The sequence below is a fragment of the Aegilops tauschii genome, chromosome 5 (genome assembly GCF_002575655.3).
Source record: "Aegilops tauschii subsp. strangulata cultivar AL8/78 chromosome 5, Aet v6.0, whole genome shotgun sequence".
Lineage (NCBI taxonomy): Eukaryota > Viridiplantae > Streptophyta > Magnoliopsida > Poales > Poaceae > Aegilops > Aegilops tauschii.
The window spans coordinates 398,389,876-398,397,554 of record NC_053039.3 but is presented as its reverse complement, the minus strand read 5'-3'; the positions used below and the strand labels follow the sequence as shown (position 1 = coordinate 398,397,554).

At 42.3% G+C, this 7,679-nt stretch overlaps 1 long non-coding RNA gene across 1 annotated transcript; it reads right to left on the bottom strand.

The window, feature by feature from the left end:
* Nucleotides 1-6,768: 6,768 nt before the first annotated feature.
* LOC120964012 (uncharacterized) lies at nucleotides 6,769-7,679 on the bottom strand. Its single transcript, XR_005755682.3, has 3 exons — nucleotides 7,617-7,679; nucleotides 7,168-7,322; nucleotides 6,769-7,039 (listed from the first exon to the last, which is right to left on the bottom strand). It is a non-coding gene; the product is annotated as an uncharacterized lncRNA (long non-coding RNA).

Genomic DNA, 7,679 nt, shown 5'->3' with positions numbered 1-7,679 from the left:
ATATGGTTTTATACAGACTTTTGGAGAAGTCTGTATTTACAAGAAAGTGAGTGGGAGCTCTGTAGTATTTCTGATATTATATGTGGATGACATATTGCTGATTGGAAATGACATAGAATTTCTGGATAGCATAAAGGGATACTTGAATAAGAGTTTTTCAATGAAGGACCTCGGTGAAGCTGCTTATATATTGGGCATCAAGATCTATAGAGATAGATCAAGACGCTTAATTGGACTTTCACAAAGCACATACCTTGATAAAGTTTTAAAGAAGTTCAAAATGGATCAAGCAAAGAAAGGGTTTTTGCCTGTGTTACAAGGTGTGAAGTTGAGTAAGACTCAATGCCCGACCACTACAGAAGATAGAGAGAAGATGAAAGATGTTCCCTATGCTTCAGCCATAGGCTCTATCATGTATGCAATGCTGTGTACCAAACCTGATGTGTGCCTTGCTATAAGTTTAGCAGGGAGGTACCAAAGTAATCCAGGAGTGGATCACTGGACAGCGGTCAAGAACATCCTGAAATACCTGAAAAGGACTAAGGATATGTTTCTCGTTTATGGAGGTGACAAAGAGCTAGTCGTAAATGGTTACGTCGATGCAAGCTTTGGCACTGATCCGGACGATTCTAAATCGCAAACCGGATACGTATTTACATTGAACGGTGGAGCTGTAAGTTGGTGCAGTTCTAAACAAAGTGTTGTGGCGGGATCTACGTGTGAAGCGGAGTACATAGCTGCTTCGGAAGCAGCAAATGAAGGAGTCTGGAAGAAGGAGTTCATATCCGATCTAGGTGTCATACCTAGTGCATCGGGTCCAATGAAAATCTTTTGTGACAATACTGGTGCAATTGCCTTGGCACAGGAATCCAGATTTCACAAGAGAACCAAGCACATCAAGAGACGCTTCAACTCCATTCGGGATCAAGTCTAGGTGGGAGACATAGAAATTTGCAAGATACATACGGATCTGAATGTTGCAGACCCGTTGACTAAGCCTCTTCCACGAGCAAAACATGATCAGCACCAAGGCTCCATGGGTGTTAGAATCATTAATGTGTAATCTAGATTATTGACTCTAGTCCAAGTGGGAGACTGAAGGAAATATGCCCTAGAGGCAATAATAAAGTTATTATTTATTTCCTTATATCATGATAAATGTTTATTATTCATGCTCGAATTGTATTAACCGGAAACATAATACTTGTGTGAATACATAGACAAACAGAGTGTCACTAGTATGCCTCTACTTGACTAGCTCGTTGATCAAAGATGGTTATGTTTCCTAGCCATTGACATGATTTGTCATTTGATTAACGGGATCACATCATTAGGAGAATGATGTGATTGACTTGACCCATTCCGTTAGCTTAGCACTCGATCGTTTAGTATTCTGCTATTGCTTTCTTCATGACTTATACATGTTCCTATGACTATGAGATTATGCAACTCCCGTTTACCGGAGGAACACTTTGTGTGCTACCAAACGTCACAACGTAACTGCGCGATTATAAAGGTGCTCTACAGGTATCTCCGAAGGTACTTGTTGGGTTGGCGTATTTCGAGATTAGGATTTGTCACTCCGATTGTCGGAGAGGTATCTCTGGGCCCACTCGGTAATGCACATCACTATAAGCCTTGCAAGCATTGCAACTAATGAGTTAGTTGTGGGATGATGTATTACGGAACGAGTAAAGAGACTTGCCGGTAACGAGATTGAACTAGGTATTAAGATACCGACGATCGAATCTCGGGCAAGTAACATACCGATGACAAAGGGAACAACATATGTTGTTATGCGGTTTGACCGATAAAGATCTTCGTAGAATATGTAGGAACCAATATGAGCATCAAGGTTCCGCTATTGGTTATTGACCGGAGATGTGTCTCGGTCATGTCTACATAGTTCTCGAACCCGTAGGGTCCGCACGCTTAAAGTTCGATGACGGTTATATTATGAGTTTATGTGTTTTGATGTACCGAAGATAGTTCGGAGTCCCGGATGTGACCACGGACATGACGAGGAGTCTCGAAATGGTCGAGACATAAAGATTGATATATTGGAAGCCTATATTTGGATATCGGAAGTGTTCCGGGTGAAATCGGGATTTTACCGGAGTACTGGGGGTTACCGGAACCCCCCCCCCCTCGGGGGGGGGGGGGGGGGGGGGGTTAATGGGCCAAGATGGGCCTTAGTGGAGAAGAGGAGGGGCGGCCAGGGCAGGCCGCGCGCCCCCTCCCCCTCTAGTCCGAATTGGACAAGGAGGGGGGCGGCGCCCCCCTTTCCTTCCTCTCTCCCTCCTCCTTCCCCCTTCTCCTACTCCAACTAGCAAAGGAGGGAGTCATGTAGTTGAATCAAAAGCAACATAGCCTCTATGATATTTATGTTCATGGTGTTCATATCGTGCTCATGCTAGTATCCAATATTACTTAGGCATAATGCATGTTCATGACCGTTTTCGCTCTCTAGCTGGCCGCTTCTCAACCTATGCTAGCCTTCGCCTGTACTAAGTGGGAATTCTGCTTGTGCATCAAAAATCCTGAAACCCAAGTTATTCCAGATGAGTCCACCATACCTACCTATATGAGGTATTACCCTGCCGTCCTAAGTAAATTTGCATGTGCCACCTCTAAAAACATCAAATAAATATCCTTTTTGTGTGCCTGGAATGTTCATAGAGCGACAGGAGGTAGTCAGTATCTTCCATGCTAAGCGGGTTATTCTCATGATGAGTGTTTATTCACTCATCCTTGCACGAGAGGGGCGGTAATAGGGATTCCCAGTCCCGAATTCAAATTGCAAATAATTAAAAAAATCCCCCAGGACTGTTGTTGGTATGGATGGTACCCGTTGTTTCGGACAAGCCGTGGAGTGTGATTGTTGGTGGAGGGGGAGTAAACCTTTACTTTTATCGCTTGGGAACCGCCACTAATGTGTTTAGCATGGAAGTAAACAAGAAGGGTGCATTTCTCAAAATTTCATTTACCTCTGTTTTAAAAACTTGAGCTCTGGCACCTCTGCAAATCACTGCTTCCCTCTGCGAAGGGACTATCTATTTACTTTTATGTTGTGTCATCACCTTCTCAAATAAGCGCCAGAACCTAATAGCACTATTGTCATCCTAATGCATTTTGTGTAGCTAATGTTGGGTGCATCATGACTGGATCTTTCCTACCGTGAATTACAATGTTTAGTCGCTGCTTGAACTTTTGAGGTGCTCTGCATTTATGTTTTGCGGTCTCAGAAAGGGCTAGCGAGATACCACTGTTGTCATATTATATCATGGTTGTTTTGACAAAGTGTTGTTATTTGAGATATCTTATTATTGCTCGCTAGTTGATTATGCTATTGATATGAGTTAATATAGTTTCTAAGAGTTATTGTTGACATGGTTAGTTATAATCTTGGCTGAAAACCTGGGTGCTACTTAAGCTTATTTATGCAAACAAGAGCAAAAGAGTTCTTAAAAGTTTCTCTTTTTCACTTTCAGTTTATCAACTGAATTGCTTGAGGACAAGCAAACATTTAAGCTTGGTGGAGTTGATACGTCTCCGTCGTATCTACTTTTCCTAGCGCTTTTCCTCTTGTTTTGGACTCTAATTTGCATGATTTGAATGAAACTAACCCGGACTGACGCTGTTTTCAGCAGAACTACCATGGTGTTGTTTTTTGTGCAGAAATAAAAGTTCTCGGATTGGAACAAAACTTTGCGAGGATTTTTTATTCAATAAATAAGAATTTCTGGAGCCAAGAACCACCGGAGGGGGGCACCTGGGTGGGCACAACCTACCAGGGCGCGCCCCCCCTCCAGGCGCGCCAAGGTGGGTTGTCCCCACCTGGTGGCCCCGCAGACCCTGATTCCAACGCTATAAATTCACATATTTGGAGAAAAAAATCGGGGAGAAAGAATTATCGCGTTTCACGAGACGGAGCCGCCGCCACCTCCTGTTCTTCATCGGGAGGCCAGATTTGGAGTCCGTTTGGGGCTCCGGAGAGGGGATCTTCGATCTTCATCATCACCAACCCTTCTCCATCGCCAATTCCATGATGCTCCCCACCGAGAGTGAGTAATTCCTTCATAGGCTCGCTGGTCGGTGAGGAGTTGGATGAGATTCATCATGTAATCGAGTTAGTTTTGTTAGGGCTTCCCTAGTATCCATTATATTATGAGATTGATGTTTCTATGACTTTGCCATGCTTAATGCTTGTCACTTTGGGCCCAGGTGCCATGATTTCAGATCTGAACCGTTTATGTTATCACCATTATATCTATGTTCTAGATCCGATCTTGCAATGTATAGTCACCTACTACGTGTTATGATCCGGCAACCCCAGAGTGACAGAAGTCGGGACACTTCCCGGTGATGACCGTAGTTTGAGGAGTTCATGTATTCACTATGTGTTAATGCTTTGTTCCGGTTCTCTATTAAAAGGCGGCCTTAATATCCCTTAGTTTCCAATAGGACCCCGCTGCCACGGGAGAGTAGGACAAAATATGTCATGCAAGTCCTTTCCATAAGCACGTATGACTATTTACGGAATACATGCCTACATTATATTTATGAACTGGAGCTAGTGTCGTATCGCCCTAGGTTATGACTGTTATATGATGAATATCATCCAACGAATTCACCGATCCAATGCTACGAATTTCTCTTATATTGTTTCTGCTAAGTTACCACTGCTATTGTTACTATTGCACTTGCTACAAAATCATTGCTATCACTGTTACTGTTACTATTGTTGTTGCTACTACTATCAAAACTATCATACTACTTTGCTACTGATCACTTTGATGCAGATAATTAATCTCCAGGTGTGGTTGAATTGACAACTGAGTTGCTAATACTTGCAAATATTCTTTGGCCCCCCTTGTGTCGAATCAATAAATTTGGGTTGAATACTCTACCCTCGAAAACTGTTGCGATCCTCTATACTTGTGGGTTATCACCAGTTTCTGTTTTCCCTTGTTTTTGAGTTTCGCAGAAAAGGATTATCAAATGGAGTCCAAACGGAATAAAACTTTACGATGATTTTTTTTGGACCAGAAGACACCCGTAAGACTTGAGAACCAAGTCAAAAGAGTCCCAAGGCAATGACAAGGGTGCAGGGCGCGCACCAAGGGGGGCGTCCCCCTGCCTTGTGGGTCCCTCGGGTCTCCTCTAACCCTATTCTTTGGCCTATAAATTCCCAAATATGCCTGAACCACCAGAAGCGACCACCAAAATACTTTTCCGCCGCCGCAACCTTCTGTTCCCGTGAGATCCCATCTTGGGGCCTTTTTCGGCATCCTGCCGGAGGGGGATTCAATCACGGAGGGCATCTACATCAACCCTATTGCCCTTCCGATGAAGCATGAGTAGTTTACCACAGACCTACAGGTCCATATCTAGTTGCTAGATGGCTTCTTCTCTCTCTTTGATTCTCAATACCATGTTATCCTCGATGTTCTTAGAGATCTTTCCGATGTAATCTTCTTTTGCGGTGTGTTTGTCGAGATCCGATGAATTATGGATTTATGACCAGCTTATCTATGAATATTATTTGAATCTTCTCTAAATTATTATATGCATGATTTGATATCTTTGTATTTCTCTTCGAATTATCGGTTTGGTTTGGCCAACTAGGTTGATTTTTCTTGCAATCGGAGAGGTGCTTAGTTTTGGGTTCAATCTTGCATGATTTCACCCAGTGACAACGTAGAGGTAGCGAGATACGTATTGCATTGTTGCCATCGAGGATAAAAAGATGGGGCTTTCATCATATTGCTTGAGTTTATCCCTCTCCATCATGTCATACTTAAGGCGTTACTCCGTTATTTATGAACTTTATACTCTAGATGCATGTCAGATAGCGGTCGATGTGTGGAGTAATAGTAGTAGATGCAGGCAGGAGTCGGTCTACTTGACATGGACGTGATGCCTATTTTCATAATCATTGCCTTGGATATCGTCATAACTTTGCGCTTTTCTATCAATTGCTCGACAGTAATTTGTTCACGCATCGTATTATTTGCCTTCAAGAGAGAAGCCTCTAGTGAAACCTATGGCCCCCGGGTCTATTTTCCTTTATATATTTTCAGATCTATATACCAAAAATACCTTGCTGCAATTTATTTACTTTTATTTACTTTTACGTTTTAGTAATCTTTTATATCTATCTCTATCCGATCTCACCTTTGCAAGTGACCGTGAAGGAATTGACAACCCCTTTATCGCATTGGGTGCAAGTGTTTGATTGTTTGTGTAGGTGCATATATTGGGGATTTGCGCGTTTCTCCTACTGGATTGATACCTTGGTTCTTAACTGAGGAAAATACTTATCTTTACTTTGTTGCATCACCCTTTCCTCTTCATGGGAAAAAACAACGCAAGCTCAAGAAGTAGCACCCTTTAATTTTATTTGTCTCAAGAGGGAGGCCTCCCCCCATATATATAAGTAGGAGAAGGAGGAGGGTAAAGAGGGGAAATCCTTGGAAGAGGGAAGGATTTCATCCCCTTCCAATTCGGCCTGGGGCCTGCCAAAGCCCATTGCGCCCCTTGTGGGCCCTCGTGGGCCCACTAGGGATCGTCATCTCATGATGGTTCTTCGCACTTTTCTTCTACAAATAAAATCTTGAATTTTCCGTATGTCTCTGGAACCCATTCCGATGACCCTGAAAAGTTTCCATAAATAGATCCGGACTTTCCGATGACCCTGAAAACATATTATTGTACCTTTCCATTGGAAAACTTACTATGTCATATTAGAAAATTACATAAAAAGAATATCATAACCAATGCACTTAGTTATTTATAGGACAACCAATTACCAATAATTCGACAATTACAATGAACTACTCAAGATGGGCAGAATTCGGTGGTGGAACCTCTGTAGAATGGTGGCCAGATGATTGCACAAAGCAATTCACACACACACATGAACCTTTATCACAGTACCCTTTCGTACCACCAAAGAGACGACACCACTCAAAACATTTGACCCAATTATCACAGGAGAGCTTGATGCGTTCCTCGCGACACTTCCCTTGAACCTCGTCTACATAAATGAAAGAAATTTTGTTACGATGCAAAATCCCTACATCCTTATAGAAATAAAGGTTTAATACGTGATGGAAAAACATAAACTCCCTACATATGTATGAAATGATATATTCTCCTACTTACCAAAAGACACAAGGAGCATCAATATCAACATGGATGCCACAACGATGGGGGTCTTGCAAGCCATTGAGAACACTTGGATGGGGTGTGACCTAATCTTGGCATGTCTTTATATTGGAAGGTGCACACTTATGAGAGTCTTCATCTATATCGTCAAACTAAGGTCACCCGACAATAAAGTTGAGTTCAGTATCAAGCCTTTTGTGGCACTAATTGTTAAAGATTTAAAATATTGGGTTCCTATCCTTGACATTAGTCTTAGAAGATTGGAAGAGTTTACTACTTAGCCTTGGCGTTAATTGTAGAAGATAGGAAATGTTCAATATCCATCCCAATAATTAGTAGTTGGAGATTGTTGTGAGGAGTAAAATTGTCTCCTTGTGACGATGCTCTCTCCACATCATGCATGCCAAAAACTACATACGTATGAAATAATATATTATCCTACTTACCGAAAGACACAAGGAGCATCAATATCAACATGGATGCCACAACAGCGGTGGTCTTGCAAGCCA